This window comes from Rutidosis leptorrhynchoides, chromosome 2, assembly GCF_046630445.1.
Source record: "Rutidosis leptorrhynchoides isolate AG116_Rl617_1_P2 chromosome 2, CSIRO_AGI_Rlap_v1, whole genome shotgun sequence".
Lineage (NCBI taxonomy): Eukaryota > Viridiplantae > Streptophyta > Magnoliopsida > Asterales > Asteraceae > Rutidosis > Rutidosis leptorrhynchoides.
The window spans coordinates 246,896,766-246,910,927 of NC_092334.1; positions in this window are offsets into that span (position 1 = coordinate 246,896,766).

Genomic DNA, 14,162 nt, shown 5'->3' on the forward strand with positions numbered 1-14,162 from the left:
GACCAACATATAAATATATATACTTAATATAGGTTCGTGAATTCGAGACAAACCCTGCACTTGTTCAGTGCCGTCATATACATAATTGCTACGAAATACAGTATTGTGAGTTTCATTACTCCCTTTTTATATATATTTTTGGGCTGAGAATACATGCACTGTTTTATAACTGTTTTACGAAATGGACACAAGTACTAAAAACATATTCTACGTTGAGTTGTACCACTTTGCATATTTTTCCCTAATAGCTTGGTAACTACCATTTACATGCGGTATTGTAAACGCAAATCCTGTTGATAGATCTATCGGGCCTGACAACCCCAACCGGACTGGACGACCAGTATTCAACGGTTGCACAGCACTTCGTTTCAGTGACTACACTTGGTACAGTGTAGTGAGATTTCATAATAAAGGGAATATGCGACGTTGATTAAATGTTAAGTATGGTTACCAAGTGCTCAACCACTTAGAATATTTTTATTAAAACGTTTATGTATATGAAATCTTGTGGTCTATTACTATTACAGAAATGATTGATTATGATAAACTAATGAACTCACCAACCTTTTGGTTGACACTTTAAAGCATGTTTATTCTCAGGTATTAAAGAAATCTTCCGCTGTGCATTAGCTCACTTTAAGGATATTACTTGGAGTCATTCATGACATACTTTGAAAGATGTTGCATTCGAGTCGTTGAGTTCATCAAGATTAATATTAAGTCAATTATAGTTGGATGTAATATGAAATGGTATGCATGCCGTCAATTTTTGATGTAAAGAAAGTTTGTCTTTTAAAAACGAATGCAATGTTTATAAAACGTATCATATAGAGGTCAAATACCTTGCGATGTAATCAACTATTGTGAATCGTTTATAATGTATATGAACGGGTCCTTTCACATGCTCGTTTAATGATTCTAGAGTATATCAAGCATTGGACGATACCGGTTCTAGTATAAATTTAATGACGTATTCATTATATAAAAGACTAGGTCTAGGAGAATTAACTTCCATCGAATGTGTATTTGCTTGGCCGATAGTTCTTTTAACTACCCAATGGGAATAGCCAAAAATATACCTGTAAAAACTGATAATTTCACTTTTTCTGCCGACTTTTTTGTCTTAGAGATGAAAGAAAATGATAAAATTCCAATAATATTAGGAAAACCGTTTCTAAGAACTGTTGCTTTTGAAATTCAAATGCAGACTAAGACATATAGTTTGGGGATAAGAGATGATAGAATTACTTTGAATAATCATCTTGAACTTGATCATACTTGTCCAACGATAAAATATGTAGAAACATGTATTGAAGAAGAATTGGATGGATTTTTATCAATGGATGTAGATGAATTTGTGTGTGAAATAAAAGAAAAAAATCTTGATGATGAATTTGAAGAATTAATGAAAGACGAACTAATGATTTCATAACAGAAGAAGAACATGAACCTATAACTAATGAGTTGAGAATAAAACACTCTCTCAAAACACCACCAAAATTAGAACTTAAAAAACTACCTTCTCATTTAGAATAAAATATAATTCTGAACTTTTCATAATCGTTTCCTCCGAATTATCTAAAAAACAAAAAGAGCAAATCTAGGAAGTCCTAAAGAAACATAAAAAGACTTTTGTTTGGAAAACCTCTGACATTCCAGGAATTGATCCCACTTTCTGTACTCATAAGATTCTATTAGAAGAAAATGCAAAACCTGTAATTCAAAGACAAAGACGTCGAAACCCTAACATGGCTGAAGTCGTAAAAAAGGAAGTTTTAAAATTATTAGACACAGGAATGATTTATCCTATATCCGATAGCCAATGGGTTAGTCCGGCACAGTGCGTCCCTAAAAAGGGAGGAATCACTGTTGTCTAAAATGAAAATAATGAATTAATTCCCACTCGAACCATTACCGGTTGGCGAGTTTGCATAGATTATCGTAAATTAAACGAAGCTACTTGAAAAGATCATTTTCCACTTCCATTATTGATCAAATGATTGAAAGATTGTCCAGAAAAGAATATTATTTTTTCTTGGATGGTTTCTCTGGATATTTCCAAATTCCAATAGATCCTAAGGACCAAGAGCAGACTACTTTTACTTGTCCTTTTGGTACTTTTGCTTATCAAAGAATGCCGTTTGGGTTATGCAATGCCCCTGACACCTTCCAAAGATGTATGACAACTATCTTTCACGACATGGTGGAGGATTTTATGGAAGTTTATATGCATGATTTTTTCATCTTTGGAACATCCTTTGACTCTTGTCTATCCAATCTCGATAAAATGCTTGCTCGTTTTGAAAAAACAAATCTTGTTCTTAATTGGGAAAAATGCCATTTTATGGTAAAAGAATGCATTGTCCTTGACCATAAAATTTCTTATAAAGGAATTGAGGTTAATAAAGCAAAAATCAATGTTATTTCCAAACTTCCCGAACCCACTAATGTTAAATCAGTAAGAAGTTTTCTAGGACATGCTGGATTTTATAGACGTTTCACTCAAGATTTTTCCAAAATTACTTGTCCATTAATGAAACTCTTAGAAAAAGACGCACTTTTTGAATTTAATGAAGATTGTAAAAAAGCTTTCTCCATTTTAAAAGAAAAACTCACTAACGCACCTATTATAATATCACCTGACTGGTCCAAACCTTTCGAACTTATGTGTGACGCTAGTGACTAGGCTATAGGAGCTGTCGTAGGAGAACGAAAAGAAAAACTTTTTCATCCAATCTATTATGCTAGTAAAACACTAGCAGGTGCTCAATTAAATTATACCACCACCGAAAAATAATTATTAGATATATAATCTTCGCGCTCGATAAATTTCGTCCATACTTAATAATGAATAAAGTAACAGTTTAAACCGATCACTCTGCGCTTAAATATCTAATTAATAAACTCGACTCTAAAGCTCAACTCTTAAGATGGGTGTTACTCCTACAAGAATTTGATATGCAAGTTATTGATAAAAAAGGAGCTGAGAATCTTGCAGCAGATCATCTTTCACGTTTAGAGAATCCCAATCTAGACAATTCAACTGAAATTAGAGACACATTCCCTGATGAATGTCTCATGATGATCTCTGATGAGTCATATCCATGGTTTGCTAACTTTGCAAACTATTTAGCTGCAAAATAAAAGACTTAACTTATCAACAAAGAAAAAAATTCTTTGCCGATTTAAAACATTACTTTTGGGAAAGTCCTTACTTATATAAAGTAGGACCCGACCAAATTATTCATCGTTTTCATGGTAAAGAAGCAAATGACATCTTATTACAATGCCATAGTAGTGCACCAGGAGGACACTTTGGTCAAAATTACATGTCTCGCAAAGTTTTAGACACAGGATTTTATTGGCCTACCATATTCCAAGACGCACATAAATTATTCAATTATGTGATGCATGTTAGCGAGGAGGAAATCTCTCAAAACGTGATGAAATGCCCTGTAAAAATATTCAAGTATATGAAATATTTGATGTGTGGGGTATTGATTTCATGGGGCCATTTCCCTCTTCTGAAAGAAATCAATACATTCTTGTAGTTGTTGACTACGTTTCTAAATGGGTTGAAGCAAAAACTCTTCCTACTAATGGCTCACAAGTAGTAGTTGATTTTCTAAAGAAATTATTTGGTCGATTTGGTTTTCCTAAAGCTTTAATTAGTGACCGTGAAACCCATTTCACTAATCAACTACTTAAAAAAGTTCTTAAAAGATATGGTGTAAACCATCATTTCTCTACAGCTTACCACCCTCAAACAAGTGGCCAGGTTGAAAACACTAATCGAGGGCTAAAACGGATACTCAAACGAACATTTGAAAATAACCCAAAACTTTGGTCTCGAAAGTTAGATGATGCATTATGAGCTTTTCCGAACTGCATACAAAACACCTATAGGAACTACTCCTTTTAGGTTGGTTTATGGAAAAGCTTATCATCTACCTATTGAAATTGAACACCGCGCATATTGGGCTTTAAAATAATGTAACTTAGATCCTAAAGAAACGGAAAAACATAGATTACTTCAACTTAACAAACTCGATGAACTTTGGCTTTCTGCTTATGAACATTAAATGATTTATAAAGAGGAAACGAAAAGATGGCACGATGCTCGAATTAAAAACATCAAAAGATTTCAACCAGGGGATAAAGTCCTAATCTTTCAATCAAAATATAAATTTTCTCCTGTAAAGTTAAAATCTAGATGGATGGGTCCTTTTATAGTTAAGCAATCTTTTCCTACTGGATATGTTGAATTATATAATAAAAAGGGAGAAACCTTTAAAATAAATGGTCATCGATTAAAAATCTACTTTGAAAAAAGATACATTAGCCGGAGGGGAAGTAATCTCCCTCACCACCATTATTGAAGCTTAAAATTTATAACCTAAATGCTGTAGAGTTTGTAAAATACTTGTTTACTCTGTTAAAATTTGAAAAATTAAAAATTTGATAAATTAAAAGGAAGCCGCCGGCTTTGGACTTGTGAAGCCGCCGGTCTGGTGAAAACAGTAAAAGCTGCACCTTGTCATTCCATAAATGCTTTTTGACCAACGAAGCCGCTGGCTTGGCTTTAAAGCCGTCGGCTTTGCACTACAGACAGTTTTTATCCTAAAACCGCCTCATTTCTTCATTTTTACACCCACAATTATTCCAAAACGCTCTCAAGAACAAAATTTGCCATTTTCTTAATCCACCTTCTAATCAATCATGGCTGAAAGAGTAAGTTTCAATTTCTAACCTTGCATTGTCAAAATCCTTTTATTTTCTACAAAAACTGCCATGCTTACTTTGTAAGACCATGAAGCCGTCGGCATCAATTTGAAGCCGCCGGCCTCATCCTTCCAATTCCTTGATAAATTTATGCTGTTAAGATAATTGCTAGGTCAGGAATTGCTATGAATTACTTGCTAATCGCTGTTAAATTTATTTAATTGATGTTAAACAGTTACTAATAGACTTATAATGATGAATTCTGAAAACCTAAAAATTTCTGGAAACACATATGAAACCGCCGGCATGATAGGAAAGTCGCCGGAATCCTAAGAATTACATCTGATTTGAAAAATATGCTGTTTGAACAGGTTTTTAGAAAATCCTGAAATTTCTTATGCAGGTTATGAAGCCGCCGCATGGGCTAATGAAGCCGCCGGCTTCGTTGAACTGTTTAATTTTTGCTAATGTTTATTTGAATTATGTTAAACGGAGAGTTAGGAATAGGGAGGAACCTGAGGATGTTCAAATCAGAATCAACTGGGCCGCTTTACACGAATGGCTAAGGTTTCCTCAGGATGACCCTAGGTTTCAGACCATGGCACGTAGGCTTAAGAGAATGTTATGTCGGGAGATGTTAGCTCCTTACGAGATTGATTGGTCCGCGCTAAACACTGCTGGTTTATATGGTACTTATAAGGAGATGCTACAGACTAACTATTTGGTGCCCCTGGCTAATGGAGAGGGTATGAGTGTGGTTTTTGAGGATTGGTTCAATCTGTTTAATATTCGAGAGCCCATCTATCCTAGTCTGGTTTATGAGCTGCTATCTTCTGCTATTTGTTCTCGTCACATTCAGAGTGTGACAGATACTTCATTTTTCAGGTTCGATTGGGTGGACGTGAGCAGTCTATGAGCATGGTTGATATTGCTCGAGCTTTGGGTATTTATAGGGAGCCTGTTGATGAGACCTGGTTTGAGGGTTATCTTGCAAGTGCTACTAAACAGGGTCAAGCTGGTCCTAATCATGGTTTTAACTATGATGCTGCTTGGAGTGAATTTGGTGTTCATACTATGAGTTTTCTTAATAACGAGGTGAGGAGGAAGCATATTGTCTTTCCTTATATGCGTTGCTTTCATGTTCTGATTTCTCACACTATCTCCTTGAGGAAGGAGAACACCGAGAAATTAACTCAGCCTGATTGTTGATACTTGTCTCAGTTGTGTAATCATCATCCAGTTAACATTCCTTTTTGTGTAGCCGATTAATTTAGTAATTCAGCAAAGGGTAGAACTCTGGGGAGTGCAGTATGTAGTGGTCATTTCATGACCTTGATTGCTAGATCTTTGGGGGTTTCGACTGTTGGTTTATAGCCAGTTATGTTTGAGGTTGGTCAGGTTAATGCTAAGATTTGGTTGAGTGCTAAGGTTGTTAAGAGATGGCCAGGTGAGAGTTTAGTTCCATATGACCTGATGGTTAGTCAGTTGATGGATGTTGAGCAGCATCATGAGGCACCTCACATTGAGGCATCGAGTAGCTGATCTAGGGGTAGTAGGAGAGGTGGTCACGGTGGTTCCGATGATCTATCGAGGGTGATTGAGATGATGACTGCCTTGAACACTAATCAGGGTAATATGTCCACTATGATGGGGGATCATCACTGGGAGTTACTGGCTAAATGCCAGGAGGACAGGTCTGAGTTTGATGCATTTAGGAGGGAATCTACTTATGAGTTGGGGCGTATTGATTACTCGGTTCAGTGGGGAGTTCATAACGATGAGAGGTTCTATAGCCATTTGTGACAACCCGGAAATTTCCGAACAAATTTAAACTTGATCTTTATATGTTTTCGACACGATAAGCAAAGTCTGTAATGTTGAAATCTCAAAAACTTTGAACTGTGTTCATGTAATCAATTACCCTTTGGCTGTGCTTGACGATTTACGAACATTTGTGTGTATATAGATATGTATATATAATATAGTTATATTAATTGAAAAAGTTAACAAAGTATTAGATGTATAATACTTTACATAAACATATTTGTTTCAAAATATGTTTAATATATTGATCGACGGAATTAAAAGATAATAGTAAATGATTGAATTATCAGATACATTGTGATATGATTACAGGTCTATGTTACGAGGTCCACTGTGATTTAAGAAATCTATTCTTTTTTGACAACATTCGGAAAATGGTAAAGTGATTTATAAGTAAGAACAAATGTGTCAATTAACGGGAACTAGACAAGGGTTAGTGGAAATTCCTGTTTAATTTCCAATTCATGTTTTATAATATTTTCCTCGTGACTTTGATAAGATAACTATGTTAACTTTCATTTTATTTAATGTGAAAATGTAACGACTCAACCCGTTATCCAACCAAATACGCAGCAAAAGATTTTTTTTATATTTATAGTGGGGTACGCGGCGCGCAACCTCCTATGTGCGCGGCGCGCACATAGGCTTGGACAGTTCTGATCAAAATGTTCATTTTACGCAAAAAGATCTACCACTTCCCGACACTATTTGACAAAACGGCTTTCACGACATATTACAATAAGTAAAACTAACACATTCCAAAAATAAAATGAGTTTTACGACACCGAGCCCACATCGACCGTTTTATGACTTTCGTACAAAATACAAGTTTCAATTCCAATTTACATTTAGACGAGTTAGGACTCTATAACCCAACCCAATACCAAGAGCATAATCCCGGGGATTACCAAATCCCCAATCCGCGTCCAAATATCCAATAGCTACCCCGTCGAGCCCTAGCGCTCCTACACATCTTGTCTAACGACTAACTAGCTTCATAACACGATACATGTAAAAAGGTAAACAACTAGAGGGTAAGCTAACGCTTAGTGAATGCAATAATTATACATATACATATATAATATACCTACTTGCAAACACTTACACAAATACCTCATACACGCTAGCAATTTATATAGCATACCATCGCAAAGTATAACGCTACAATCTTCAAGACCACAAGCTAGCACAACAATAGCATATATAACTCGAATAATATATTATGCTACACTACAACACGTAACCATGGTTAACCAATAGCACAAAGGAATGGTACTTCGAATTTCCCATCGGTGTTCCCAACAACCGTTAGCGCACAACGAATTATAACACTAACCCCAGAGTGGTATCGATCGCCCGAACTTTAAACCCACCCATCACGTGTAATGTGGTATCGAACGCCCGAACTTTAAACCCACTATACACGCCCACACACATACATGGCATCGAACGCCCGAACTTAAACCCATATCATATATTGACCCGATGTGGTATCGATCGCCCGAACTTAAACCCACATCGAATCTCGTGCAAGTAAATACATTATATACACACATGTATAATCATTCCACTCACCTCGAGATGCCCGCACAAAACATATATGTAAACCGCCTCCAAACGCAACCGAGCAAGCTTTTACCTATAATACGCATATAGATATACACACAATCAACATACATTCTCTACAAGAGAATTCGACTCCAACACCCTTAATCGAGGGTTTATACCTACTTCCACAATCTGCCTATTTAGACATCTAAAGTGGACTTCACCAATTACCACTACGGGTGGTAATTCCGACCCATTCAACAAGTACAATTTAACCTAAATTATACTTGACGCCATTTAAACTAACCTAGGTCTTAACACTAAATTACTACTTAGGTAGTAATCATATCAAACACCGTTAAACACTTAACAAAAGTGCTTATCATCCAATTAATCCAAACTTAGTGTCATTACCAAATTTGACCCAATTCATTTCACCCATTTTGACATAAGTCCCGAAAACGCCCAAAATCACTAACGACTAGTGATTATATTTTCAAAACACCAATTAACACCTAAATCAAACATTTATATACTTGATTCATCAAATCTTGACCTCATATATTAGTTTGACTCCAAATCAAGGTTAACACCCATTTTAACCAACTAACATGTTCTTATGAACATCTAAATCACCAACACACTTACAATCTAGTGATTAACACCCAAACCAAATGACAAATGCTTCCATATTTGTCATCTAACCCTAAACCCACAATAATTGGGTTTAATTACACTAACAATACCCATAACCCCCAAATTTCACAAGAAATGGGGTTTATAAACCTAACTAGCTCAAACCCTAACCCCAAATCAAAATCAAGATAATTAAATCGAATCTAGGGTTTACCTCAACTCCAAAACCGAGCTAGTAACAAGAAACACCAAGGAGAACCAAAACCCGCTTTTAATTTGGGTAAAAATCACCATCTTCATCATCCATTCAAGCTTCCTCTCTCTAGAACTCACTCTCTCTCTAAGATAAGATGGGAGTGTTTGTGGATGTGAAAGTGATCCAAAACTAGATACAACCCAGCTGATATGGCCTCAAATTCGGCCTCAAGTGAAATGACCAAAAAGCCCCTCATTTAATTCAAATTGGACGAAGACAGAAATCTGTCGCAGGCATGGTGCGCGGCGCGCACCCTTAACCCTGCGCGGCGCGCACAAGGGTCTGCACAGACTGTCTGCTTTTAAATTTATACCACGCTTCACCCACCCTACGTACATCATTTTAACTCTATGTACCATAAATATTTGGGTGTTACAACTCTCCCCCACTTAGAATCGATCACGTCCTCGTGATCCGCACCAAATACTAGAAGTTAAGCACTCCCCCTTGAACCTTCTCGCTTCCAACGCGGGGTCACACATGTAGTAATCACGCATCCGAATCCTCGCCTCGTACACCAACGCATCACATTTTACATCAATATCGGGTAATCAACCCTCGAGTCAAAACAACCGTTTGCGCCTACACCGAGTACCCGACTCGTACAATACATTACACAATCAACCCAAAGTAGAACAATTCACCGACAACCATCGTCGTCATGCCTCACGATCCTACGAAATACAACCAAGCCCGACATCCATAACATCTTTCGTAAATTCTAAGATCTCACCACACACTAATAATCACTAGCGTGTACTACCGCAACAAGCGATATCTCACACACTCAACGTCCAGAATTCCCATTTAAGAAATACGAAAAGCACCACATATCACTTCAAGTTCTCGCTACAACTTGCAACAAGCTACATCCATAACCATATCACCTAACGCAATCTACTAAATCCACTACGTCATGAACCATGTCTTGCATTACTCCCCATCGAGAAGGATTCACGCTTCCTTAAAACTTAGTACTCCATCGGTTCATAAACGTACTACTCAACCGATCATTCATGAATATTATCTGGACCAAGAACCTAGCTTCCCCCGGCTCCACACCGGACCATTCCTTCAACGAAGAATTTTCAGGAATCCCAAAATAATCACTTCAGGGGCACCACCTTCCCACCGATCAATCTGGACATGACTATATGTCACTGGATTAATCCAGGACGACAATAGTACACCGCGAGTTAGACGAAACATCAACACAAAATTTCCACAATTAGCCAGACGACTCACAAAATAGTCTCCAAATCTGGGTGAACCTTCTTACCTAGACCGTCCGTGAGGGATGGTCTCAACATTTTGATGCGATCTACGGGTCACATCACTAGGGTACACACTCGTGCAACCAAACAACATCCGCGTGTCTCTACGTGAGATAATCAATACCGACACTCTTGCCTCACAATCCTCCATAAAGTGGAATAATCCACTGAAAATTTCTAAGATCACATTTTTCGATAGGGAAAATACAGCATTCGCCATGATATCAAACTCATACTCCCTCAACAGTACTACCCGATTTTCACACCAACCCAGATTTTTCAATACGGGAGAACCCGCAACGACCTCTTCATTCTCTCACTCCGGGATCTCAAACTTCACATTTGGTCTCGTACCGCACATTGGTACTATACGACCACCTTACATAGGAAGTCTTACACTTCCTTCAATCCCATCATCACAATCTTCACACATAACATTCCCAAATAATAACTCACAATCGTAATGGACGATCTCGAGTCGACATCAAAAACCCGTCACTCTTCCTCGTTAGGAACTCTGAACACCTATTGAGGCTTAGCAGGGTACACCCTGACATTTCACCATACAAACACCAATGAAGCTTCCTTGTTACATCAATAAAACTCCCCCACTTAGGATTTAGCTCCATTTCTCACCGCCAATATGATAACATCCTGCGGAGTTCCCATTTCATGAAACACCTGATCACCCTCATCGTTGGTCATCCACACCAAACCACCGTAAAATCACTTTAGGCTCTCAGAGCTGCCATGCACAATCACTAGAGATGTCGTACAGGTGACGACATCTCACTTTTGTACCACGATTAACAATTAACAGCCCTTCATCGTTCGCAAAGAGAACTCCACCAAAATCCTATGTACGCCTCTAAGCCTAGGCATACACCACTCCGATTAATCAGTCGTGCATCTCGGTCTAGGTCACCCGACCTTCCACGCAACAAACTTTTATCAACTATTGCTCACTCTCATGGGGAAGAGTGACCAATCCAACACATTAATTATATCGACCGCAATATCAACACTTCATCATAACCTTTGGCCTAACCGACCATTAAATCCATCACCGGTCCACCGGTAATCTTCACCCATCTATCACTTAAGAGTAATCAGATGCGCTCACCCGTCACTTCATAAGAAGTATTTACCGCAATGCTCTTAAACTTCGACTTTCGCAATCGTCGAATCACTATCACCCGCCGATCACTATTGTAATCTCCGCTGCCTCTAAGGGTATCTCACGGGCACCCTAGGCACAACGATCACACCATCACCGGAGTTGAACATCACATTAGCAGGTATAAGAAGGCACCTGACGCCGTATCATGCAAACTCCCTCCGTAACCTACCGAATTTTAGAATCTTGAACCTTGGGTTCCACACACCCGATGTCACCCGTCTCTCCACAATAAGGACCCGAAGTTATACCTACTCGACAAACCTTATGGTTTATTGTATTATTGAAAGTTCCTAGCAATCACACGCTACCCGTAATTTCCACAAAGCCAATCGATATAGCCTAACAAAAAACTTCCATCTAATGCTGAGAGGTGCTTGGAAACACCAAGTCTTACGCCCTTCCACATATCAGTACAACCACAACAACAAGGGGTATTCCGTTAGGAGTGTTACCCTATAATCCACAACACACTACCACAATCATCATCATATGGGTCCCACTCCCATGAGTTTAATGACCCGAAGACTCCTCGATTCACCAATTCCAAGGTGACTCATAATTAGAATCCTATCACGATTCTCTAACCACACACACTCTACCGAGTGTAACCCAACTAAAATCATTAGACTTGTCGCATTCCTTCACGGAATTCAAGTCCTCGACGCACACATGCACGCATATAAATTAGTCATCCTAGTTACGATGGAAAACTACAACCAATGACAATCTCAATAGTGCACCCACAAGACAGGGTGACTAAGTACGCGCCGAACTTGTAGTGACCCGAACTTTTCCATGTTTATATATATATATATTAAATGAAATTGTTATTTACATGATTAAGTGTTTCCAACATGTTAAGCAATCAAACTTGTTAAGACTTGATTAATTGAAATAGGTTTCATATAGACAATTGACCACCCAAGTTGACCTGTGATTCACGAACGTTAAAACTTGTAAAAACTATACGATGACATATATATGGTTATATATATAGTTAACATGATTTTATTATAAGTATGTATCTCATTAGGTATTTTAACAATGAGTTATATACATAAAAATGAGACTATTAATTTAAGAAACTCGAAAACGATATATATAACGATTATCGTTATAACAACGTCTTACTAGGTACATATGAATCATATTAAGATATTGATACACTTGGTTAATTATGTTAAATGATAAGTAAATATATTATTAAGTGTATTAACAATGAAATACATATGTAAAAATAAGACTACTAACTTAATGATTTCGAAACGAGACATATGTGTAACGATTATCGTTGTAACGACATTTAACTGTATATACATCATACTAAGATATATTATATATCATAATATCATGATAATATAACAATTTAACATCTCATTTGTTATAATAAACAATGGGTTAACAACATTCAACAAGATCGTTAACCTAAAGGTTTCAAAACAACATTTACATGTAACGACTAACGATGACTTAACGAGTCAGTTAAAATGTATATACATGTAGTGTTTTAATATGTATTCATAAACTTTTGAAAGACTTCAAGACACTTATCAAAATACTTCTACTTAACAAAAATGCTTAAAATTACATCCTCATTCAGTTTCATCAACAATTCTACTCGTATGCACCCGTATTCGTACTCGTACAATACACAACTTTTAGATGTATGTACTATTGGTATATACACTCCAATTATCAGCTCTTAGCAGCCCATGTGAGTCACCTAACACATTTGGAAACCATCATTTGGCAACTAGCATGAAATATCTCAAAAAATTACAAAAATATGAGTAATCATTCATGACTTATTTACATGAAAACAAAATTACATATCCTTTATATCTAATCCATACACCAACGACCAAAAACACCTAAAAACACTTTCATTCTTCAATTTTATTCATCTAATTGATCTCTCTTAAGTTCTATCTTCAAGTTCTAAGTGTTCTTCATAAATTCCAAAAGTTCTAGTTTCATAAAATCAAGAATACTTCCAAGATTGCAAGTTTACTTCCAAGTTTTCTAAATCCATTCCAAGTAATCATCCAAGATCAAGAAACCTTTGTTACTTATAGTAGATTATCTTTCTAATACAAGGTAACAATCATATTCAAACTTTAATTCAATTTCTATAACTATAACAATCTTATTTCGAGTGGAAATCTTACTTGAAATTGTTTTCGTGTCATTATTCTGCTTCAAGAACTTTCAAGCCATCCAAGGATCCTTTGAAGCTAGATCTATTTTTCTCATTTCTAGTAGGTTTATCCAAGGAACTTGAGGTAGTAATGATGTTCATAACATCATTCGATTCATACATATAAAGCTATCTTATTCGAAGGTTTAAACTTGTAATTACTAGAACATAGTTTAGTTAATTCTAAACTTGTTCGCAAATAAAAGTTAATCCTTCTAACTTGACTTTTAAAATCAACTAAACACATGCTCTATATCTATATGATATGCTAACTTAATGATTTAAAACCTGGAAACACGAAAAACACCGTAAAACCGGATTTACGCCGTCGTAGTAACACCGCGGGCTGTTTTGGGTTAGTTAATTAAAAACTATGATAAACTTTGATTTAAAAGTTGTTATTCTGGGAAAATGATTTTTATTATGAACATGAAACTATATCCAAAAATTATGGTTAAACTCAAAGTGGAAGTATGTTTTCTAAAATGGTCATCTAGACGTCGTTCTTTCGACTGAAATGAATAC